Below are 27,413 nucleotides of genomic sequence, written 5' to 3' on the forward strand. Positions count from 1 at the left end.
GCCCACTGAGCGTAACAGTTAGATTTCCGCCACTAGAGTAGTAGGAACAAAGAACTTGAAGGAATTGGACCGTTGTCTCTGTTTATACTATCTTTACATTTATTAATTCTGATGCTTTCATATGCATCTAATTGCCTGTAATTTGAGACTTCTTTAGTTAATTTTAAATTATTAAGATCTATACAATGGTCTTTATCAACAATATGTTCGGCAATGCAAGATTTATCCGGTCTACCATACTTATCTGAGCTAAATGTTCTTTAAATCTAGTAAATATTGATCTTCTAGTTTGCCCAACATATTTCTGATTACAATCTTTACAAGAAATTTCATAAATACCCGACCTTTCCAGTGGAGGTGTTTTATCCTTTTTTTTTAGGTAATCCAAAGGATAAAACACCTCCACTGGAAAGGTCGGGTATTTATGAAATTTCTTGTAAAGATTGTAATCAGAAATATGTTGGGCAAACTAGAAGATCAATATTAACTAGATTTAAAGAACATTTAGCTCAGATAAGATATGGTATACCGAATAAATCTTGCGTTGCCGAACATATTGTTGATAAAGACCATTGTATAGATCTTAATAATTTAAAATTAATTAAACAAGTCTCAAATTACAGGCAATTAGATGCATATGAAAGCATCAAAATTAATAAATGTAAAGATAGTATGATCAGAGACAAAGGTCCAATTCCTTCAAGTTCTTTGTTCCTACTACTCTAGTGGCGGAAATCTAACTGTTACGCTTAGTGGGCTCTGACTCGGATGGGCGAGTATATAAATGCTCAACTTGTAGATTGTACTTTAGTTAATAATCATCTGCTGATGATGCTAACATGGTTAGCGAAACGCGCGTCCAGTGTAAAAGTAAAAGTGTTTTGGTGTATTGTGGTGATTTAGTGTTTTTATTTTGCTGTGTAACACCAAAGGTTCCAACCGAGGTAATCTTAAATACTGTTATTTTTTTGGGGAATTTGCTATTATAGGTAATACATCAGTATTATAAAGTTTAATAAAATTAAAATTTAGGAGTAAATTACATTAATTCAATAACTTATTAATTTTATTTTTATTTTAATTTTATTAATTACTGTCATTAATAAAATTGCGTTTATCTCATGGACAAAATCTCAAGATACAACTTTTAAACGGCATTTAATGGACTACACACTTTTGCTAATATAAGCAAAAAAGTCAGTGACGCACATATTTTTTTAGGAAAATATTCCACTGATATGCACGGCCCTGGTGAATCTGTCGACAGTTTTTTAGCATTAAAATATGTAACACTCATAGTAACTTTTACCCTCCAAATTTCATTCGAATCGCTTGGAGAAAAAATATTATAAATCGAAAAAAAAATTAAAACTTCAACGTTGTAGAGCTACGTAAAAAAATGCAGAATCCAACACATGTTGATATGTAAAATAAATCTTATTTTTACGTGGGGAATCTCCCAACAAGAGATAACACGTGTTCTTTGAAACACCCTGTATAAAACCAAATTGGGTTAGTTTTGAACGTGTACAGGGTGTCCCATTTTAGTTGAAATCATACGGTATCTCCGTTATTCGTGAAGATAGAAGGGTGTGGTTTGTACAAACCTGTGCCACTTTTTTGTCAAACGGACAAAATTTTCATAGCCCTTTTTATTTCTGAGCTACAGGGTCTTTTTGAAAATTTTGCAATTTGGGACATCCCTTGTATCTCTGTTATTGTTAAAGGTATCGAAACGGTGAAAACTGTTTATTGTAGAACTTTTTACGTAGACTACAGTGGCGTAGTCTGTTAGTCTACGAAAAGAATATTTTTTAAGATAACAACTAAAGTTATGTTTTCTTAAATGGAACACCCTGTATATTTATAAGTTATATGATCTGGCTTGCCGTAAGCTTCTCAAAACTATATATCACTCTATATTTATTTTGATTATTTACTGCAATATTTAAAAAAATATATTAAAAGATCATACTTAGTAGGCCATGATTGATAATAAAAGAAACTAAAGAAAAAGCATATATACTGCTATCTGTCTCTACTTTTATTTTGAGAGCCACTAATAAATTCTTTATATATTACGAAAACTTAACTCTCTACCGCTATTTGTAAATCTTGGAAGTTATCTTATCGGAACTTTTAAATATTCCTTTAGCTAATTTACGTAAAATATATTTTCAGCAAGATGGGGCTCCCCCTCACAACTTAACTTCCAGCGAAAATATTAGAATGTTGTTAAATTATTATATGATGGCCTCCTTGATTCCAGGATTTGTCCGTTGTCGATTTCTGATTTTGGGAATTTATATCGTGGTAACTAATACAATGTCGAACATCTGAAAAACGCTTTAATAATGCAAGCGTTTAGATATTTGTAATTTGCAAACCCGTCCCGGAAAAATATATTCAGAGATTCAGTGGTAACATTACAAAAGTAAAATATATGAATTCCAAATAAAATTTTAATATGTGTATGACTATTTTAGTAGATACCATTTTGATTTTTTGTTATTTATCACGGCCTACTAATAAGAAAATTATATGTTTTAAATATTGCAATAAATAGTGAAAATAAATATAGAGTGGTATATATTTTTGAGAAGCTCATAGCAAAGCGGATCATACGATTTATAAATATACAGGGTGTTCCCTTTGAAAAAACATAACTTTAATTCATATTTTCAAAAATATATATTTCGTAGAAAAACAGACTACGCCACGGTATTCTACGTAAAAAGTTCTACAAGAATCAGTTTTCACCTTCTCGATATCCTCCATAATACCGAAGATACGGGGGCTGTCCCAAATTGCAAAATTTTCGAAAGGACCCTGTAGCTTAGAAACGAAGAGGGCTACGAAAATTTTGTTGACAGCATCTTCCGTTTGACAAAAAATTGGCACAGGTTTGTGCATACCGCACCCTTCTATCTTCACGAATAACGGAGATACCGTATGATTTCAACCAAAATGGGACACTCTGTACAGTTTTTATAACGGAAGAACGACTGAACTTATTTTATTTATATCTGATTTGTTGGATTCGTCTCCGCCCCGAATAGCAGGAAGTTTATTAAAATATCGAGAAAATTAACGGAAAAAAAATTACAGAAAATTAATTTTTAAATAAATTAGGTTTGAAACTCCGTTATCTTCCACAACTGACGGCTCACGCAACTTACACTTTTAGCTTAATTGTAATAATATTTCCACTGAAAATTAATGAAATACAGTGGGAATATGGAATATTTAAATCGAGATAGATATCAAAATATATAGCAAATACTTGAATTAAAATGTAAATAAAAATATACAAATGACAGTCAAATCGATGGGTCTCGATCATTCCAGAGCATCCAGTCAATCAGTAATAGGATAGTGGAAGGGAAAAAACAAATGAAAGCTTTAACTTATGGATAAAAATAATAAATTATTAATTACCCGGTAAAAACAACATACATGGTGGTCCGAATTGTATTCCGGAAACTTGGGCAGCATATTCTGCAGATAAAAATAAGTAAAAAAGTTTGTATGAATGTATGTCCTAAAATGCTTAGTTTCGGAAATACAGGATGTAGAAATTTCATTTTTATTTCGATTTTTTCCAAATAATTTATGAAGTAACGTCAATATTTGGATAAAAATTAGTGTCTGGGTGTTATGAGAAATTTGATTTTTATGCCAATATGACTCCAACTTGTAGAGGGCGCCACCTACATATTTTTTAACTAGTTTGAAGGATAATAACTTTTCATCTCTACCTGTATAAAACTAGTGAGTAAAAAAATATACATTTACGACGCTTTTTACGTAAAAAAGGTCTCTTGGTAAAAATCGATACGAGTAATAGTTTTCAAGATATTTGAAATTGAAATTATCAATACCTATCATCATTCACATAAATTAAACATGTTGACTAAATAGTTATTAGACTGAAGTCATAAATTTGAAATGTTTTTGTGCCAAATGTTCAACAGAAACTGTTTTATCATCATTTTTTGCAGAAAAATTTATGATAAAACATTTAAAAAAAGTAAAAAATTTCCCAAATTTATTATTTCAGTGAAATAACTATCTACTCAACGTGTTTATTTTTCGTCAATAATGACATGTATTTACTATTTCCATTCTAAATACCGTATGATCGAATAAAAACGGCGTCAACGATGGCTATGAAATGAAAATCGCTGTCATTTTATATGTAAAATTATATGGGAAATGTCATCGATCTTCATTTCCAAGCCAACTGGACGCCGTTTTTTTTCGATCATACGGTATCTTAAGAACGGTTGCTCGTAGCGATTTTTACAAAGAGATATTTATTACGTAAAAAGTCACAGAGATGTAATTTTTTTCACTCGGAAGTTTTATACAGGTACGGACAAAAAGTTATTACGCTTCAAAACTGTTAAAATACATGTAGGTGGCGCCCTCTACTAGTAGGTTCTAGGAGGAGTAGATACTATATAGGAGTCATATTGACATCAAAATCAAATTTCTCATGTCAAAAAACTCCCAGACACCAATTTTCATCCAAATATTGACCTTACTTCAGATATTATTTAGAAAAAATCGAAATAAAAATGAAACTTCTACACCCTGTATCACCGAAACTAAATATTTTAGAACATATATCTATACGAACTTTTTTACGTATTTTTATCTGCAGAATATACTACCGAAGTTTCCGGAATACAGTTCGGACCACCCTGTATAAAATTGATATGTTTCTTAACACTATAATTTTCAGTTTAATTAAAACACTTATGTATTTATGTGTTTTCATAACTTGGCATGTTACGATTTACTTTTTGTATATCAAAGAGCGTACAATTGGAAGCTTGGTTTATGGTTCTAAATAATAATGGTTGAAATAAATTTATATTATAAATAACGTTCAAAGAGTATAATATGTTTTTTTTCCGTACAGCATCAGCAAAAATTTAGTAAAATTATTCTATTATAAATATTTCGACGTGCATGGATAGAGATAACATATTTTTGTGAGTATTTCTAATATTTATTTTAATTATTGGAATAAGAATAGAATAATAATACGAGACTCATTGTCAGAAAGCATAAAAATTACAAAAGGCCTCAAGCAGGGATGTTGCCTATCTCCTATACTATTCAAAATATACCTGCAACAAGCACTAAAAAAATGGATGCTTAAGTGTAGAGGAATGGGAATCCCCCTAATAAATGAGGACACCCTATACACCCTATTTTTTGCGGACGACCAGATAGTCCTAGCCTAAGATCACGACGACCTTGAATATATGGCAAGGAAGCTGATAGAGAAGTATAAGAAATGGGGGTTGGAGGTAAATATAGCCAAAACTGAATGTATGACTGTAGGGGGGCCACAAGAGAACATAGTCTTAGAGGATGGAAGCGTGATAAAAAACTGCGACAAATATAAATATCTCGGATTAAAAATAACTAACGATGGAAAACTCGACGAGGGTATAAAAGATCGAATAATGCAAGGCAGAAGGGCAACATCTATGTTGAATGGTGTGCTGTGGGATCAAGGAATCTCTAAAACTAATAAGAAGAATATATATAATACGGTAGTGAAAAGCATAATAACTTACGGAAGCGAAGTATGGCAGTTGAAAAGCAGAACAGAGAACATGCTATTAGCGACCGAAATGGATTACTGGAGGAGATCTGCTGGAAAATCGAAAAGAGAACAAATAACCAACAACAGAGTAAGGGAGATTATGAGAGCAGAACACACAATTGTTGACGACATAAGAACAAAACAACTCATATGGTTTGGTCATGTGCAACGAATGCCCGATCACAGAATACCAAAACAAATTTTACTGTGGACACCTCGAGGCAGAAATAAAAGGGGTAGGCCGGGAGGTAGGAGGGTGTGGATAAAGAACTAGAAAATAGAGAAATACCTGTTGATCTCTGGCTAAATAGACAAGAGTGGAGGTTAGGTGTCGGAAAACGTCGTAGAACGTTCTGAACCGACTTATATATATATATTTTAATTATTGGTACCTTTAATATATACAGGGTGTGTCTTAAATAAGTGCAAATATTTTTAGGGGTGGTATATATCGACCCCAGAAATACGTCTATGAGGTTTTTCGCGAAAAAAAAATTGGACAATATTTTGGATTTTTTTTTTTCATTTTTAGTTAAAAAACATAATACCTCGATATTGTGACAACATAAGTAGTAGATTAAATTTACAAAAAAAACACCCAGAATAAATACAGTGGTTCTCAAAATATGAGCAAAAATGTAAGTAAATTAACTTAGTTATTTTGGACTTCAAAAACGGTAAAGAGAAAATATGTCTCTTTTATCGAGATCTACCAGCCCTGAAAATATTTGCACTTATTTAAGACTCAACCTGTATTTATTATAACGTTATTAATAACTTGTTTTATTTATTATTACATATTAACTGATAGAATAATTTGTCGAAATTAGTAATAAATACAATTTCAACAAATACTACATTTCCATTAATACCTTAAGACGCGGTCTCTTCAGTTATAAATAAATAACTTTTATCTAACAAATTCTAATAAAAATAATCTAAAAGATAAACAATCTAGAGCCTGCTATCTATAGGATATAACATTTGGGTATTTTCATACAAAATAATCCAAAAGATAACAATTTGGAGGACGGGCCGCCTACGGACCGTTAGACACTCCGTAGAGAAAGTGTTGCCAATATAAGATATCTGAAATCGAGATGGTTATATATGAAAAGTCTATGCAACAGACAGAGACAAAAACTGGGAATTTCAAATCGTTAGATTAAAAAGTGAGGTTATTATTATTCAGTTCAATTCAAAAAATTAGTAAAAATCTCTTTAAAGCATCTGCTGATTATTGGACCTTAAGAACCAAACGTTTAATTTGTTTAGCAAATTCTAATGGTTTTGACATCAGGATTGCCTGGATTCCAGGTCATTCCAATATCTTGGGAAATACAGAGGCAGATTTGTTGGCTAATATTGAAAAGATTTAAATATTCCGAAATCTATGGAGATGGATTCAATAGATATTTTTAATTCAATTAAAACTGATATTTTGTGTAATTACAAGGAAAATTGGAAATCTCGTATGAAAGGAAAAAAGCATGTGTATTTTAATACACAAACAATCTTCCCAGATAAACAATGGTTTAAAAATTTCCAGTATATAGATAGAAGACATATTACAACGTTAATTAGAATGCGTACAGGCCATTGCTTAAAAAAAAAACCATTTATATAAAATTAAAGTGAAGGAAGATCCATTCTGTGAGTGTGGCTCTGTTGAAGACCTAAATCAGATCTTTTTAGAATGTCCTATAAATTTTTTGTTTAATTTGGATTTATATCAAAAATTTATTGAAATGAATTTTCCTACTCCACTATCAATATTTACAGTTTTGTCTAAGCCAAGTGAAAAATTAATAGAAACTATTATGATATTTTTTAACATTAATAGAATTAAATTATAATGCTCAACTTTCTATTTTTTATTTTCTTTTTGTTTCAGTTTCCGAATGCAGTCTGTTTGTGTGACCTCTATCCTATGTGCCTTTGTGTGTGATATAATCTTCCTTTCAGCGCGTCATTTATATATTTAATAAATAATAATAATAACATTTTACAGTCACAGGTCACAGGTTACCTTCATAGAAGTTAGTTATATTAAAATTTACCCATTATACATTTTACTCAGATAAGAATCAGTGGCCTTGATATGGTTTAGAGCCAGTCAACATCTTGGTCACTCCCAAATTGAGCTGGCGGTTGCCTTGTAGCAGAGCCATCATAAAAAAAGAAGAAGAAGAAGAAAAACAATAAAATTCAACTAAAATATATTTTGTGTTCAACTCTGACCAGTTCTATTATGGTATACGTTAATTAATTTTACCTTTATGGAAAAAGGGAATCAGTTTCAACAGTAGTTGTGAAATAAATCTGTTGATGGAAGGCGATTTTTAAGAAATTAAAACAAGAAAAAAAGTATGTGTAAGTACTTAATTTATAATTTAATTATATGATATTACACTGTTATATTTATTATATTAACATTTTAGTACAATAAATTGATAATAGAAAATATGAAAGAAACTGGTGAAGTGCAAGCAGATCGAGATTTATAGATAAATCCTAAAACCACAATCTGGTAAAAAAATATCATAAGGCTGTTAGTAATAACAAATATGTATTGTTGTAGGGCTTCTCACAATAAAGAAATAGGTAGGATAGTATCGATAATAGTAATTAAGGTGAGTTTTTATTTTATAAAATACATAAATGTACTTATATTATTTTTCTTTAGAAAAGCAAGATTGAGAATAAGTATATAACCCCAAAGACCAGTACTGCGGTTTTATCTCCTCATTTATGGGTGTACTAGTTGAAGCCTGGCGCATCCGCCACGACAGCGACATCAGGAAAAAAATACTTATTAATTTTTTTTAATTAAACAAAAAATCCGGCGACGATAGTTTTTAGAAGAGCCAATTAGCTATCTTTTAGTAAAAAGCAACTTTCTAGAGCAAGTCGCTACTTCAGTAGAGACGACACAGATAAACATTAGCATTTTATATAGATATGTAGGTACTTTTTTTTAGGTACTTTTTATGATTTTAGATATACTTTTGTCTTGATTAATAATAAATTAAGAGCACCTATAATAATTGTTACATTAACACATATGTACAAATTTTTTAATAAAAAAAATAAATATAAAACAATTTTGTCATATTACTTTTATTTTTAAGAACTCAAAGTGATGGAACTTCAAAAAAACCAGGAAAAAATAAAGGAAAAATATTGTGTAAACAAAGTTGATATTAATAAACCTAACAGTAAAAAAGTTGAACTAACTGGTATTCAAAGGGGGTGTTTTAAAAAGGTTTAGCTAGAAAGTTACTTAAAAAACAGCATGAAGAAGAGATGTATAAAGTATAAGGTACATAGTGCAAGAAATTAAATTAAAATTGTAACACAAAAGAAATAAAAGCAAATGTGAATTGAATAACAGGTTTTCTAAGGTTCCTGTTGTAATATTAATGAATTAAGATATGAGAATTAAAAATGAAATAAATAGTTTGATTTAAAAAGTTTTATTTATTTTTTACCTACTTTAGAGCTTTATTAAGTACGTAATGGTTTTTAATTGAAGGGATTTAAGTAAAATAATTTATTTTGTATAAATTGCCGTTGAGTTATATTTTTACTCGGTAATTGTACATATTTCATCATTATTACCCTGACTTAATGCATTCTCTTCATTCTGATGCTCTAGCAGAGGCTCCTTTTATTTTGTAACACTCCTTATAAAGTCCGGCACCAGCAATAATAGCTTTTTGCACCATTTCAATGTGTTTATTAGTGTTTATACCTCATACGTTCTAAAATGGTTATAGTCTACATACTCAGAATAGGTAAGTCTTTTCGAAATAATCTAAAATCGAATTTATTGAAATAAACGAAATACAATAGTAACAATGTCTTAGGTTATGTTAAGCAATTTTATTAAATTAAATCAAAATCTCCTCATGTGTCAAATTTTTATCCGACAAATAAAGCGATATTTGGCAGTTCAGGTCCCAAATAGGATATCTGACGGATAAGGATATTTTATCTAATAGATATTGGTATCTGTAGGTGAAGATACACTTTTTTCTGCTATCCATCAAATAAAGTATATCTGGCGGATTATAACGCGCTATCTATACTTGAAAACACCGGGGGTAAGCATATAAATTAACAATTTAAGTAAATTTGATTTAAATATACAAAATTATCAATATAATAAATTTTATTATAATTTATTATTAAATTTTCAAATACTTTTTATCTAAAACATATGTATAAACAAATTAATCCCCACTCAATAAAGAAATCCTAATTATATCTTATGTTGGATCATATTAATTTCTTAATCTCAACTAAACCCAATTATTTACATTAGATATATAAGTTTAATTTACTTTAAATTACTAATTTTATTTATATACATATGCAAAAACACGGAATAAACGCCTTTATACATATTTGATATTTTGGGAGTCGTTTTCAGAAGCTTGAAAATATGTTTAAAAATTTATGAGACTAGGTGCATGCGAGTGCTATAAGGCTTTATACATTTTTTATGCGCTTTAGATTGAGCTTTTTATAAAGTGTAGCAATGCAGGGTTACTTTAGGATACTTCATGTACTAAGCTGTTCTTTTGTTGAAAATAATTAGATCCAAGTATAATAAATAAAATTATAAACACTAAATAGACTGATTTTTACAGAGAAATTGCAATAAAGATTTAAATAAAATGGTGTGTGAATTAGCTACGGATAATTTCTGATTTCTCGTTCCTGATTAAAAAACCATTTTGCAACAAATAACTTAATAAAAAAAAGCTGTTTAGTGCAAAATTTTTGTAGATGACTATATATTTTAAACACATTTTATTCAATTTAATAGGTACTACCTTTGGGTACTACTAATAAAAATTATTTTATTATGGTTTTAAAATGTAATATATTATATTTAATAAATTAAAAAGTCTCTCCTATATACTAGCATGCCTAAAAAGCTTAGTTCTTGAAATATCAGAAAAAACAATATATATATACAGGGTGAGTTTCCTACGATGTTCACTATGGGTATCTCGGAAACTACTGGAGATAGAAGGTCGATTAAATGGGGAAAGAATTGCAGTTTTGTGGGGTCATAAATATGCGCTTTTGAGATTTTTGAAAAAGTTCATGGCTTACTAGATATTTCGAAAAAAACAAATTTCGGCTATTTTAAAAATTGTCCCTAATTCCATTATAAGCTATTTTAGACAAAAAGTTTTCAGATAAAAGTTGTAGATAATCACATTCTTAACGACACCGTTTCCTCCGTTTTTTTCTAAAGCCTATCATCTTTGACATATGACACAAACATAGATTTTTTTAAATGGAAACCATAGTTGGCCATGACTTCATAAAAAGTGCCATTTTTTAAGCTTTTTTTTAAGCTTTAGCTTTTTTTTTAAGAGTTATAGCCAATTCTTATCATTTTTAAACAATTTCACTTAGTTAGCCATGGAAACAAGTTCAATCGCCGTTGCTCTCAGAAATGTGAAGCTGCCACATCTAAAGTTTGTAAATTAAAATAAACAAAAATTGTAAATATGAATTTTTCAAATGAAGAAAAGCGTGTAGATACTCGCGCATGAATAGAGTGGTTCCAACATGACTTTCATTATGACACCACCCCCCACCCCTCATAATGAAAGAAATGTTAAAAATTATTTATATCATACTTACAAACGCAGGGATAGAAAGAGGTGGACTAATTGCATGGGCCTCCTCGATTACCTGACCTATCCATTTTAAAATTTTTATGCGGTATAGTTAACAATAAGGTTTACAAAAGAACTTATGAATTAAGAGAGGCACTCGAAGTGGCGGTACGAGAAAAGTTTAATTAAGTCGACCGGTCCTTCTGTGAGAATAGGTAGTAATTCAGTTTTAAAAAGATGCAACTCAAAACAATGACTGATTTTTTGAACATTTTCTAAAATAACTTAAAGTGTATGTAGTGATATTATTTTTTTAAATTTTAGTTTGTGTAATGTAAATTATAAAGAACCGTTTAGTAATATATTCTGACTTTTTATAAGTTATAAATTATATCAGAATAAGAATACCATGCAATCTAAGTGAAATTAGTCATGAAAGATAAGAATTGGCTATAACTAAATTTAACTTTTCTAACATGTCTTGAAAACCGTTCTCTAACAAACGTAACATTCACCGGTCAACGTATCCTCGAAAATGTATGGCCAAGAAAAGTTCAAGCAATAATCCTACACGCTTTTCTTCATTTGCAAAATTAAATTTACAATTTTTGTTTATTTTAACTTACAAAGTTTGGATGTGACAGCTTCACATTTATGAGAGCAACGACGATTGAACTTGTTTCCATGGCTAACTAAGTGAAATTGTTTAAAAATGATAAATGATTTTGTGAAAAAAAGCATATTATAGCTTATATCGCTGGAAAGCTTAAATAATGGCCCTTTTTATGAAGTCATGGCCAACTATGGTCTCCATTTACAAAAACATATGTCTGTGTCATATGTCAAAAATGACAGGCCTTAGAAAAAAATGGAGAACACAGTCTCATTAAGGATGTGATTATCTACAACTTTTATCTGAAAACTTTTTGTCTAAAATAGCTTATAATGGAATTAGGGACAATTTTTAAAATAGCCGAAATTTGTTTTTTTTGGAAATATCTAGTAAGCCATGAACTTTTTCAAAAATCTGAAAGGCGCATATTTATGACCCCACAAAACTGCAATTCTTTCCCCATCTAACCGACTCTCTATCTCCAGTAGTTTCCGAGATACCCATAGAGAACATCGTAGGAAACTCACCCTGTATATATATATATATATATATATATATATATATATATATATATATATATATATATTTAAATCGACGGAGTCAGACCCGGTACGTTGAAGATAGGCCGTCAGACCGGGGTATATCGGACGAAAAATGTTCAAGCGATGCCTTCAGGCCCTGATGCTGGACCGTTTAATTTGTCCCATTTATATAAAAATAGAGGTTTATTCGTTTTCGCCAGACCCACGACGTTGCCGCTTTTAATTCTCAAATATTTATATTAGAATTAGACGAACGGACCTTTTGACGCGGTAATTGCTCACAGTGCAGAAGTAAAAACGGTGCATTTCTGCTATAGTGAATATTATTGTACTTATTGTTAGTATTAGATATATTCTGTCTTATAAATGCAACTGTACGAAAACGTTTTTATCTGAAATTTCTTTGTAATAAGCATAATCAAGTTATAATGCATTATCAATTTCGTTTAGTAGATTTTGTAAGTGTTTACTAAGTGATGATGGAGAACCCCGTTTATTATCTTTATACTTTAAAAGAAAAAAAGTTTAGCTACTTCTACAACGAAATCATACCATCGAAATAAATTTTTAGATACTCGTACAATTTTTTGACACGACGATCGATTCCGACGACTGTCATTTCTAAGGTAATTTGACGCCGTGTTTTGGAATCATAGGGTATGTGTGTATTTATCATTAACCTTTTTTCTATTTTGTTATAAAGAATTATTTTAACTTATTTTTTTATTACATACAGATATGAGGGCGGCAATTTAAAAATTTGCACTGTGGGCAAGACGGGTAGAAAAAAGATGCTCATTTAGAATATTAAGAAATTCAGACAAAAAAATGAAAATAAGCATTCTTTAAAGATTGTTTCTACTAGTTTAATTTAAAAATATTAATAATATAAGGTCTAATCTGGCGAGTTGAGTTTGGATGAGACTGTAAACAAAATTTTTAAAAGTATAAATGTAATAATTTAAATTTTCTGCGTCTGATAAAATTCATGTAGCAGTAAAGTAGGAAAAAAGTGTAGGTTTAAAAGCATCAATTTCTGGGAATTTCATATTTGTAGAGGCTAGGAACCACCTACTTTTCTGGGAACCCCATACTTTCAAGTTTAAATTATTAGAACTGTGATTAAAACAAATCACTATTTTCATTAATATTGCAATCAATGAATAATAAGAATATTATATTATCAAATATTACTCTAATTAAATTTTCGAATACAAAGTATAAGAAGATAAAACATATTATAGAGATGCAACTATAAAACGTGTTTGTCATATTTACATGGTGTTGGTAGATAGCATCCAGCCGTAAAGTGAATATACAACGTACCTATTACTGTAGTGTGTAGTCACAGTTTAAAGAATACGTGTAGCCGTCAAAATTTTTGTTTCACTGAAATTACTATTTTAGATCTCACTGAACGAAATAATGCAATAAAATTAATTATTGTGAAATAACTGAATTCTATCATATTTATGATCGAAAAAAAACCGGCGTCAGCGATGGCTATGAAATGAAAATTGCTGTCATTTTATATGTAAAATTATATGGTGAATGTCATCGATCGTCATTTCCAAGCCAACTGGACGCCGCTTTTTTTCGATCATACGGTACCTTTTTGTTTAAACTTTTTCCTGTGGGGAGAAATATCATACAAAACGGCCTTATCGTACAGTCACTATCATATATACGATGATCGTAATTATTTTGATGTAATTACTTCAACAATGAAATCATACCACCGAAATAAATCTTTAGGTACTCGTACAATTCTTTGACCCGTCGATCGATTTAGATGAAAAAAATCTTTAAGTACTTCTATAACGTAATCATAGCACGAAATAAATTTTTAGGTACTCGTACAATTCTTTGAAACGACTATCAATTTAGACGAAAAAAAACTTTAGGTACTACTACAACGAAATCATAGTACCGAGATAAATTTTTGGGTACTCGTACAATTTTTCGACACAATGATCGATTAAGATGAAAAAGAACTTTAGGTACTTCTGTATATGTATAACCATATGCGAAAATGTCAAAAATTGACATATTATGATGTCATTCTATTGAGGGTGCATCCACACTATCCTAAAAACGGCGTATCGGCGTACCGGCGTAACGACCTTGAATAGATTTCCAGTAATTCTATTGGTTGAAAAATTCATCTGTCAGAAATTTTATCTGTCAAATTCATCTGTCAAAAATTTCAGCTAATAGAATTACTGGAAATCGATTCAAGGTCGTTACACTCCGTTACCTATTTTAGGATAGTGTGGATGCCTCAGAAAGTAATTTTGTATGGAATAATGTCAAAACAAATACGACGACTGATTTAAACGAAAAAAATTTAGGTACTACTACAGCGAAATCATAGTACCGAAATAAATTTCTAGGTATTTCTACGTACAATTCTTTGATACGACGATCTGTTTTCTGAGACGAAAAGCATTTTTAGGTACTTTTACGTAAATTTCTAGGTAATTTTTGACCCATCGATCGATTTAGATGAAAAAATCTTTAGGTACTTCTGTAACGAAATCATAGCACGAAATAAATTTTTAGGTACTCGTACAATTTTTTGACACGGTGATCGATTTAGATGAAAAAAACTTTAGATACTCGTACAATTTTTTGACACGACGATCGATTCTGACGATTGTCATTTCAAAGGTAATTTGACGCCGTTTTTTGGAATCATATATATGCCATGTGTATACTTATCTAATAAGTAAAGTGTATTCATTTAGAATATTAAGAGATTCAGACGAAAAAAATCAAAATAGGTAGTAAGTATTCTTTAAGATTGTTTCTACAAGTTATATTTAAAAATTGTAACAGAGAACTATTATTATTATAGGGCCCCTCTCGGACCGCTTGGACGAGTCCATTATAAAAAAGATCGAGGGACAGTAGGTAGAAAAAACATGATTTGGTTTATCACGGAAACGTAAAGTTTAATAAAAGTGTTTTGTTGAAATTCTTCGAGTTTTATCATAAAGTTTATGGTTCGACACCCAACAAAATAATTGTAACGAATCCCCGTCACAAAATATAAATAATTTAAAGTCTAATCTGGCGAGTTGAGTTTGGATGAAACTGTAAACAAAATGTTTAAAAGTGTAATGTAATCATTTAAATAAAATTCGTATAGCAGTAAAGTAGTAAAAAAAGTGTAGGTTTAAAAGCATGAACTTCTGGGAATTCCCTATTTGTATAGTCTGGGAACCACCTACTTTTCTGGGAAACATACTTTCAAGTTCAATTTATTAGAATTGTGATTAAAAGAAAGCACTATTCTCATTCATATTGCGATTAATGAATATTAATATTAATAATATACTACCATATATTACACAAATTAAGTTTTCGAATACATAGTAAGTAAACATAGATAGAAGATAGAACATATTATAGAGATGCAACCATAGAACGTGTTTGTTATATTTATATGGTGTTGGTAGATAGCATCCAACCGTAAACTGAATATACAACGTATCACTGTAGCAATCAACATTTTTGTTACACTAAAATTACTATTTAAGATCTTAGTCAACGTAGTAATGTAATAAAATTAATTATTGTACTGATTAACTACCATATAATCGAAAAAAAAACGGCGTCAGCGGTGGCATGAAATGAAGATTGCTGTCATTTTATACCGGGTGCGTCTCAAAAGTGGCTCACCGCTATAACTTTTTAATTTTTTTTAGATAAAAAAACGAGGTTTGGTATGTAAGTATATGACATAAATTAGGAATTATTGACGTATTCAATTGTTTTTGGTCACTTCCTGTTTCACAGGAAATGACTACAACTTTTGATTTTTAAATGACATCCCCGGTATGTTTTTGCATTATTTGATAGAAAATGATACTCTGAATCGAATGACATATCTCGCTTTAAAAAAATTGTATTTTAAATTTCAATCTAGAGTGCCATGGCTGTGTTAAAAACGCTAATTTTTAATCAAGGAGCCTTGGAAAAATAGATTTGATAATCTAATGATTTTCGTGTCTTGTCCGGGCCCGTTCTTATAAGATGCCCAAATCGTATTTTTAATCATATCTCAATTTTTAAAAACGGAACAAGAGAGGCTCGTTAGCATATTTGAAAAAAGCATTTTTTACGAATAATTTGGTACCACACACATGGTATTTCGAGTCAAATTGTCATTATGAACCGCATGTTACAATTTCAAATAAACCATATGCGAAAATGTAAAAAAATGACATATGATATGTCATTCTATTGAGGGTGCATCCACACTATCCTAAAAACGGCGTATCGGCGTAACGGCATAACGACCTTGAATATATTTCCAGTAATTCTATTGGCGGATGCGTTTCAAAAGTGGTCCACCGCTATATCTTTTTTATTTATTTTTTTTGGATAAAAAAACGAGATTTGGTATATTAGTATATGACATAAATTGGAATTGATTGACGTATTCAATTGTTTTTGGTCACTTCCAGTTTCACCGGAAATGACTACAACTTTTGATTATTAAATGACACCCCCGGTATGTTTTTACATTATTCGATAGAAAATGACACTCTGAATAGAATAATATACCTATCATATGTCAACTTTTGACATTTTCGCTTAAAAAAATAGTATTTTAAATTTCTATCTATTATAGAGTGCCATGGATGTGTTAAAAACACTAATTTTTAATCAAGGAGCCTTGGAAAAATAGATTTGATAGTCTAATGATTTTCGTGTCTTGTCCGGGCCCGTTATAAGATATCAAAATTGAATTTTTAATCATATCTCAATTTTTTCAAACGGAACAAAGGTGGCTCGTTAACATATTTGGAAAAAGCATTTTTCTACGAATAATTTGGTACCACAATTTGGTACTCGAGTCAAATTGTCATTATGAACCGCATGTTACAAATAAATCATATGTGAAAATGTCAAAAATTGACAAATTTATGATATGCCATTCTATTCAGTGTGATTTTCTATCGAATAATGTAAAAATATACCGGGGGTGCCATTTAAAAATCAAAAGTTGTAGTAATTTCCGGTGAAACAGGAAGTGACCAAAAACAATTGAATACGTCAAATCAATCCTAATTTATGTTATATACTAACATACCAAAACTCGTTTTTTTATCTGACAAAATAAAAAAAGTTGTAGGGGTGAGCTACTTTTGAGACGCACCCGGTATACGACGATCGATTTAAATGAAAATAATTTTTAAATACTTCTACAACGATGTCATAGTATCGAAATAAATTTCTAGGCACTCGTACATTTTTTTGACACGACGATCGATTTAGACGAAAAAATTTTAGGTACTTCTACAGCGAAATCACAGCATCGAAATAATTTTGTAGTTACTCCTACAATTCTTTGACACAACGCAACGATCGCTGATCGATTTAGATGAAAAAAAAATTAGGTACTTCTACAACGAAATCATAGCATCGAAGTAAATTTGTAGGTACTCGTACAATTTTTGACCCGCCGATCGAAATAATTTTGTTTCTAGTATTTATTAGCCGAACGACCGGTTTCGACAATAAAAGTTTAGTTACTTCTACAAATCCGGTGACGACAGCAATTCAAAAAAAAGATTAGACCGTAAATTATTGATATTTTTAAATGAAACTAGTAGGAATAATTTTTAAAGAATACTTATTTTCATTTTTTTTCGTCTGAATTTCTTAATATTCTAATTAGAGTATGAGCATTTTGTTTTCTACCAAATATAACACGGCTATATCTTCGTTTCCCTTTAATAGTTTGCTTTACCGTGTTGCCGGTTCTTGGGTCTGAATACATCGATTCAACGTAAATCGGCTTATACACTTATACTAATGTCGAAGGTGGCGCCGCCCGTGACAATACCGGTGTACCCCCAATCGTATATAAAAAACGTAAAACCATTTTTTTTCAGGCCCAGCTGAAATTTGGTCAGGGGAAGTGGAAACCGTTCTAGACGATAACCACTGAAATGAAGCAACGTAGTTTTTGGGCTATATAAGCTGATTTAATAAATCTATATATATATATATATATATATATATATATATATATATATATATATATATATATATATATATATATATATACAGTGGGTGTCTCTTAGTTATAGAACTTGGAAAAATAAAACAAAAGTTCATATCAACTTGTAAGATTTAAAGCTTCCTTTTCGAGATACAGGTACCATTAGAATACCAATTATAATATTAATTACCAATTAGAATTTAATTTTTTCGCAAGAAGTAAGCAAGATAGACAAAAAGTCAGGAGACAAAAAAATAATATTTTTAATTACTAAATCCAAAAATAATATTAAACGTCTAAAAAAGCAGTGGCGTGCCTATTTTTTCCTTTAAAATAATTTAACAGTGATGCCCCACCGCCGCCCCTGGCCATTAAACTTAAATCTAATTACATCAAATTAAGTCCCATAGTCTTTAGATACAGAATGGCCCCGGCCTTAGATACAGAATGGTGAAGTGCTATGTCTGGTCCGTTTTGTTATATGGTGTGGAAGCATGGACACTGCAGGTAGCAACAATAAACAGAATTGAAGCCTTCGAAATGTGGACCCTACGACGAATGCTAAGAGTGCCCTGGGTCGACCGTGTTAGGAATGAAGACATTCTCAGAAGAGCTGGTCTGGAACAACGTGAACTCTTCGAAATCATCAAGAAGAGGAAAATAGCCTATTTGGGACACATACTACGTGGAGAACGCTATCACTTTCAGCGTCTGATTCTCCCGGGTAAAATAGAGGGGGGCAAAAGGGGGATAGGACGAAGGAAGCTATCCTGGCTGAGAAATATTCGTCATTGAACAGGCATACAGGACTTCCAAGCACTCCAAGTCGCGGCAGTTAACAGAACCATCTGATGAGGAAGAAAAAGATGAACGCCTACGCAGGAATCTGCACTGCACCTTAAGAAGAAGAAGTCCCATAGTAAGTATTATAAACGGGTCAAGTTATATCCAAATCGATTAAATAGTTTTTCAAATATCTTAATTTTTTTTTTTTTTAAGTAACTTTAACACCATGTATCTCGAAAAGGAAGCTTTTTTTTTATTACAAGTTGATATGAACTTTTTGTTTCATTTTTGCAAGTTCTATCGTCTATTAAATTTTCCCGATTAAAATCTGAGACACCATGTATAATTTGTTTCAATCATCATCTGTTGAACAGTAACGGATACTTTTTATATGGCATAGAAAATTTGCAATAATTTGCTGGTTGTTAGACACTTGGCATTTAAAGTAGACCGCTTTTTAAATAAATTTAAATAACATCTCACTTTCAAACAAAGAAATACGGTTTTCAATTATATATTTTTATTCTGGAACAGTATACCTAAAAAAATATACAATTTACTTTTACTTTCTTTCGAAGATTTTTTTCAGGTCCCAAATAGGATATCTGACGGATAAGGATATTTTATCTAATAGATATTGGTATCTATAGGTGAAGATACACTTTTTTCTGCTATCCATCAAATAAAATATATCTGGCGGATTATAACGCGCTATCTATACCTGAAAACACCGGGGGTAAGCATATAAATTAACAATTTAAGTAAATTTGATTTAAATATACAAAATTATGAATATAATAAATTTTATTATAATTTATTATTAAATTTTCAAATACTTTTTATCTAAAATATATAAACAAATTAATCCCCACTCAATAAAGAAATCCTAATCATATAAGACAAAAAACATTTAAATAAACAGCAATATATTTTATACGTCGACTTGACGAGTACGTCACCGCAAATCGCTCCGCCCACTCATCTTATTAGCTACTTACAAATTTGTCGAATTTTTATTGATGGGACGCGTCGTCTAATTTTTTACGAAAAACATCGAGAGAATATCGTTTCCCCTCTCACGAATACCCCGTAGCTACAGAACGGACAGTCGTACTGTATATTTACTTTTCACATATTTTTTATGTAATTCAAAAGATATTTAACTAAATATAAAGTTTCACCAAGTAAAAAAAAATATAAAGATGGTACTTACAAGCTTTTACTTTTAAAACATTTCACAGAGATGCTCTTAAAAGAAAAGTATTTTATTTTTAGAAACGTAATGCATCTTTTATGTTTGTATCTGCAGCCGTGTATTATTTACTACCTGAAATTACTCGAGGGTATTCTGGTTAAAAGCCGAGACAAATTCACTTTTCATATTATATTTATAACAATTATAAAAATATTATAAAAATTAATTATAATTATTTAATTTTTTATTATAATTATAAAATAGTTTCTACAAATATCTAGGTAAATTATTAATTCAGCTGTTTTTTATACAGGTCAACAACTGTTTTTCCGGAATACAGTTCGGACCTGGAACTGTATTCCGGATACTTTGGCAGTATATTCTGTAGATAAAAATAAGAAAAAAAGTTTGTATAAATGTATGTCCTAAAATGCTTAGTTTCGGAGATACACAGTGTAGAAGTTTCATTTTTATTTCGATTTTTTCCAAATAATTTCTGAAGTACCGTCAATATCTAAATGAAAATTTGATTTTGATGTCAACATGATGCCACGCCCTTTCTAATTTGAAGTTCAATAAAACACAAGTTTACTTAATTAGGATGAGTTGCATAGAGGCCACTAGCTTTTTAATTTTAACAGCCGGGTGGTCAGGGTTCAAAGATATTAATAAAACGAGATTATACTCTATGAACTCGGCATAAAAGATGTTACTATTAAGTAGACTTCAACACTAACCTCGAACTGTTGAGTGTAACTACCATGAACTTCAAATATACTATAATTACTTGAACTTAAGTGACTCTAACTTAACTATGAGACTAGACTGTAAATAATACTACTAAAAATATTTAAGCAATTTATTAAAATATTAAAAGTTAAATATGAATGTAAATGACTGAAAATGTAAGTTATATCAGTATGTAAATCAATAAGAACTAAACCTATGACGTCAAACCCCCTTAGCTAACTTATACTAGATACAGTCAGGGTGGTTTATAAATAGCAAATCTAAATCTAAACAGTCTTACTCTAATGGATATACAATCTTGAAACAACTCGGAAGTTCCTCCGGCTGAGCTACGGTGTATAGCTATGGGGTGGCTACAGCAGGGTACAGCAGCTCGGTGTACTGTCACTGGAGCCCACGGATGTCAGCAGACGTACAGATGAAAGGCAAGTTGTTGTTGCTAAATAATATTGGTTGTCTTAGAAAAGAGCCTCAATTATAGAACAAGGACTAGCACAACGTGTAGAAGTTAATAAAGGTAATAAAGAAGGACTAATCAAATCTGAACTTTACCTCAACGAGGGTTTATGATGTCCAACGGGTAACTCTACACACGGGCAACAGGAACGGATGGAATTCTAGACTGTTCTGTGCTGTACGGTCTGGATCGGTCTTCTTGCTCTACAATTACGAACAACCAAATAAGACTTAAGAAAGATAACACTCAACTAATCTTTCTACACCACGTGGGCGTGTAAAAGTCGAAAACCAGACAACAACATGAACAAAAATCAGTTGAGCATTGACTTAGAATAGGCAGAAGAATTATAGCATACCTTGGAACTGTTCGGGGACTTCTTGGGCACGTGGAATCGGAATATCAGTCGGAAAAAGGTTATTTTAATCCCATTATGGAAACTGGTCGGTGGTCCATGTAAATCCCACAAAATACAACCACATCTCTGACCAAATGTGTTCCGGAAGACTTAATCCTTCACTAGGAAGACCTGCTAATCACCAACAGGGAATGCTTCACGGAACGGCAGCCAGTTCTTCACGACGACACTCTTCAGCCGGGGAGTACACAAGAAGTGATGAAAGGATTCGATTTCCTTCACAAAATCAGATTTCAACCGGAAATCTCCCTCCAGGATATAGATAGAGAACTATATATCTTGAATAGTCCAACTCACAAAAAGACTTAAATAAAAAATGATGTTTTCTCCTCAGCCATATTCCATATCCGGTCAACGAACGAACTAAACTCAGAAATTCCACAATTAAAAGAACGAATTGCACACTGCGATCCACATCAAAAATAACCAATTTAACTACGAAATTTTATCTGATAATTATAAAATTTCAAGAACCAAAACAAAGGATGGTAACATTTGGGCTCTGCGGTGGAACACTAAATTCACCTATTTTATTAATAAATACATACCTAGGCTTCAATATTAGTGTATATAAGTTATTATAATTTGTTTCTGTACCAAATAAACAATATTTTGTTTAAAAAATATATTTAATATGGTTAATAATTATCAAATAAACACATAATAAACATGAACGGCCTTCAAATATTTCAACTGTCGCCGATTCTGACACAGAAATTATGGTGCAATGTTGCCGGTTTTGTTTTTAATTTATACTACCTTTTTCCTAACGATTTTATTAAACCCTTGGTAATATTATTTTTTTGTTATCATTTAATTTATTTATAACTATAATATGTTAATAACATATTTAATAAATATTATTGAAGAAGGAAAAGTTGGGTTGCCTATAATATTTAGAAAGAGAATAATCGATAATTCATTGTAAAAAATCTATTGGTATTGAGTTGTTTAACAATTAAAGAGTTGGGGTATTTGAAGATATTTTTAATTAGAGAGCTGGTACATTTGAATCTCTAGAAATATATACCGTATGATCGAAAAAAAACGGCGTCAGCGATGGCTATGAAATGAAGATCGCTGTCATTTTATATATAAATTTATATGGGAAATGTCATCGATCGTCATTTCGCAGCCAACTGGACGCCGGCGCCGTTTTTTTTCGATCATAGGGTAGTATTATAATATAAATTGGAAAACAATATTTGTAATGTAAAAAAAAGATTATTCGCCATTTTTAATTATAATAAACAATAATAATGACATTAGCAGTTAATTAAATTTCTATATATACAGGATGGTCCAAACTATAGTCCGGAAACGTCGGCAGCATATTCTGCAGATAAAACTAAGTAAAAAAGTTCGTATAAATGTATAGTATGTCCTAAGAAGCTTACTTTCGGGAGTTCAGGGTGTAGAAGTTTCATTTTTATTTCGATTTTTTACCAAAATTATCAAATTCCTCATATCAAAAAACTTCCAGACACCAATTTTCATTTAAACTTTGACGTTACTTCACAAATTATTTGGAAAAAATTCGAAATAAAAATGAAACTTCTACACCCTGTATCTCCGAACTAAGCATTTTAGTAGATACATTTTTACGAAGTTTTTTACTTATTTTTATCTGCAAAATATGCTGCCAAAGTTTCCGGAATACAGATCGGACCACCCTATATATTATATTCTCTATAATAAGACAAAAATTATTTGTCACGCATATTTTATAGATTTCTTTTCGTCGTACCGCAAAGCCCAATTAGAGTAATCGAGAAAATTAAAACTTAAACTATAATTCTGAAATTTGGTGTGGAGACTCCAGGAGAGTCTCAGATACTACCCTAGAAGTTTTAGACCTCTATCTCACCCGGAAGTGGTCGTACCGCAGAACCCGAATAGAGTAAACGTCAAATATAAAACTTAAGCTAGAAGCCTCAAATTTGGTATGGAGACTTCAGGATGGCCTCTGATACTACCCTACAAGTTTCAGACCTCTATCTCACCCGGAAGTGGTCGTACCGCAGAGCCCAAATAGAGTAAACGTCAAATATAAAACTTAAGCTAGAAGCCTCAAATTTGGTATGGAGACTTCAGGATGGCCTCTGATACTACCCTACAAGTTTCAGACCTCTATCTCACCCGGAAGTGGTCGTACCGCAGAGCCCAAATAGAGTAAACGTCAAATATAAAACTTAAGCTAGAAGCCTCAAATTTGGTATGGAGACTCCAGGAGAGTCTCTGATACTACCCTAGAAGTTTCAGACGTCTATCTCACCCGGAAGTGGTCGTACCGCAGAGCCCAAATAGAGTAAACGTCAAATATAAAACTTAAGCTAGACGCTTTAAATTTGGTATGGAGGCTCCAAGGGGGTCTCTGATACTACCCTAGAAGTTTCAGACCTCTATCTCACCCGGAAGTGGTCGTACCGCAGAGCCCAAATAGAGTAAATGTCAAATATAAAACTTAAGCTAGACGCTTTAAATTTGGTATGGAGGCTCCAGGAGGGTCTCTGATACTACCCTAGAAGTTTCAGACCTCTATCTCACCCGGAAGTGGTCGTACCGCAGAGCCCAAATAGAGTAAATGTCAAATATAAAACTTAAGCTAGACGCTTTAAATTTGGTATGGAGGCTCCAGGAGGGTCTCTGATACTACCCTAGAAGTTTCAGACCTCTATCTCACCCGGAAGTGGTCGTACCGCAGAGCCCAAATAGAGTAAATGTCAAATATAAAACTTAAGCTAGACGCTTTAAATTTGGTATGGAGGCTCCAGGAGGGTCTCTGATACTACCCTAGAAGTTTCAGATCTGAATCTCATCCGGAAGTGGTCGTACCGCAGAGGCCAAATAGAGTAAACGACAAAATTAAAACTTAAGCTAGTAGCCTCAAATTTGGTATGGAGACTCCAGGAGGGTCATAAATACTACCCTACAAATTTCAGGCTTCTAGCTAAAGTTTTAATTTCGTCGTTACTTACTATTTGGGCTCTGCGGTACGATCACTTCCGGGTGAGATAGAGGTCTGAAACTTCTAGGGTAGTATCAGAGACCATCCTGGAGTCTCCATACCAAATTTGAGGCTTCTAACTTAAGTTTTAATTTTGTCGTTTACTCTATTTGGGTTCTGCGGTACACCACTTTCGAGTGAGATAGAGATCTGAAAAGCTTCTAGAAAAAAAATTAAGAAAAACATGAAAATATTAGACTAGAATATTAAATTATTATTTTGTTAGAATTTTTTTATTTTTATATTTTATATACCATAGAAACGCGTTTTGATTTTTAGGACTTCAACTTAGGAAAAGATTCAACAATATTTTCATGTTTTTCTTTGCTTCCTTTGCTCTAAAACGGTATGGAAATTTGGAAAAGTATAAACGGGATTAACCATTTTAGAACAAGCAAACATTTTTTATGAAGAATGCATTTTTCTCAAAATATCAATAATAAAAATGTTTTTCCTCTTGTAAAGACAATCCGGGGACATACTGTATACCTATATTCTTACTAGTACCCTAGTACCCAAGAATATCTTAATACCTATTATTCTTTGCTAGTACCCTTCTAGTACAATTATATTTATTTTATGAATATCATATGCAACCAATGATTCACTAATCTGAATAAAATCAATATATTTTTATATTTGATAGTATTAATTATATTATAACTTAGTTAATTAAGTAAACGATTGAATATAACAACTACTGTGTTAGTAATTGTTTATTTAAAAATGGTATTTTGATAATTTCTAGAGTTTAAATAAAATAAAAATCTTAAAGGAAAATGAAAACCGAGATGAAAACATATCGGCAACATGGCACGAAAAATTGTAAATATAGATGGCCGATTTACCGATTTGCTTAATATCAAGGCTTATATTTTTTAAGTATTATCGATAATTTATGTAACAAAGTATTGTTTTTCGTTGACACAAATGATTTATATACACTAATATTGAAAGCTAGGTATGTATTTATTAATAAAATAGGTGAATTTAGAGTTCCACCGCAGAGCCCAAATGTTACCCAAAGGATAAATAAATCCAAAAACATCTGATTTGATCTGACAGTGACAAGTGACAAAAGTGATGGTCAAAGATATAGAGAGATGAACAAAAAGCCTACTACTGCTGGTGTGCCTGGTCCAGTGACAATATTGTGTATCTATAGCGCGGTGTATATCGGGTTGCATAATTGTAAAATTTAAATAAAATAATATTTAACAATAAAATTATAGTAAACATGATGCAAAAATAATAGTTATTTGCGATAATTTATGAGCTAGCACACAGAGGTCGTTGCGAGGAAATTTTACTGTTACAATGACTCCTATTTGTAGGGGGTGCCACCTTCAAATGTTTTAATTGTTTTGAAGAGTAATAACTTTTCGTCCGTATAAAACTATTGGGTGAAAAAATATACATTTCCGTGATTTTTTACGTAAAAAATGTCTTAATGTCTCTGTAAAAATCGTTACGAGCCATCGTTCTCAAGATATTTAGAATAGAAATGGTCAATGCATGCCATTATTGACACAAAATAAACATATCGAATAGAAAAGTTTAAAAATTCAAAATTATATATTATATCATATTTTTTCCATTTAAAAAAACACGTTTGTGTCATAATATGAAAAAAAGGCAGGCTTTAGAAAAAAAAAACGAAAACAAAATCTCATTAAGGATGTGATTATCTACAACATTTATCTAAAAACTTCTTATCTAAAATAGATTATAATGGAATTAGGGAACATTTTTAAAATAGCCGAAATTTGTTTTTTTTCGAAATATCTAACAAACCATAAACTTTTTCAAAAATCTGAAAGGCGCATATATTTGATCTCATAAAACTGCAATTCTTTTCCCATTAACCGACTTTCTAACTTCAGTAGTCTCCAAGATACCCCTAGAGAATATCGTAGAAAACTCACCCTGTATATGTACTTACGACTCAATAATATTTTACATGACAAAACGAAATATTTTGCTGTGTTAATAGACATATATGTATATTATCCCGATAACGAATTTTCATTTCGGCTTGTCAAAACACTCGAAAAATATTTGGGTTAAACAAATTGATGTAATTGGCTGGTCGAGATAGTAAACATCAGGGCGTTTATTTTATAAAAAAAATAGGTCATTATAAGTGTGTAGTTATATAGAATAGTAAAATAAAACACTAATTCGTTACAATACACCAAAACAATGTACCTGTAAACAATGGACGCGCATTTTGCTAACCACGTTAGCATCATCAGCAGATGATTAAAACTGATTAAAAATTTTTAATTTTCTTATGATGATGCTAAAATGGTTAGCGAAACTTGCGTCTAATGTTTAAAAGTAAAGTATTTTGGTGTATTGTGC

The 27,413-nt window shown here is 31.1% G+C and overlaps 1 protein-coding gene and 2 long non-coding RNA genes across 4 annotated transcripts in view; 2 read left to right on the top strand and 1 right to left on the bottom strand.

Annotated features, from left to right (window-relative positions):
* The window catches only part of LOC115881777 (adenosine receptor A2b-like), a 169,596-nt gene that overhangs the window by 14,388 nt on the left and 127,795 nt on the right, over positions 1 to 27,413 (bottom strand). The gene's annotated exons all lie outside the window — the stretch shown is intronic.
* Positions 6,997 to 7,804, top strand: LOC115881787. Its single transcript, XR_004050087.1, has 2 exons — positions 6,997 to 7,276; positions 7,518 to 7,804. It is a non-coding gene; the product is annotated as an uncharacterized LOC115881787 (long non-coding RNA).
* On the top strand, positions 14,790 to 18,306 carry LOC115881790. The gene is made up of 2 exons (XR_004050088.1): positions 14,790 to 14,897; positions 17,871 to 18,306. It is a non-coding gene; the product is annotated as an uncharacterized LOC115881790 (long non-coding RNA).

Source organism: Sitophilus oryzae, unplaced genomic scaffold (assembly GCF_002938485.1).
Source record: "Sitophilus oryzae breed Bouriz unplaced genomic scaffold, Soryzae_2.0 scaffold_1111_pilon_pilon, whole genome shotgun sequence".
Lineage (NCBI taxonomy): Eukaryota > Metazoa > Arthropoda > Insecta > Coleoptera > Curculionidae > Sitophilus > Sitophilus oryzae.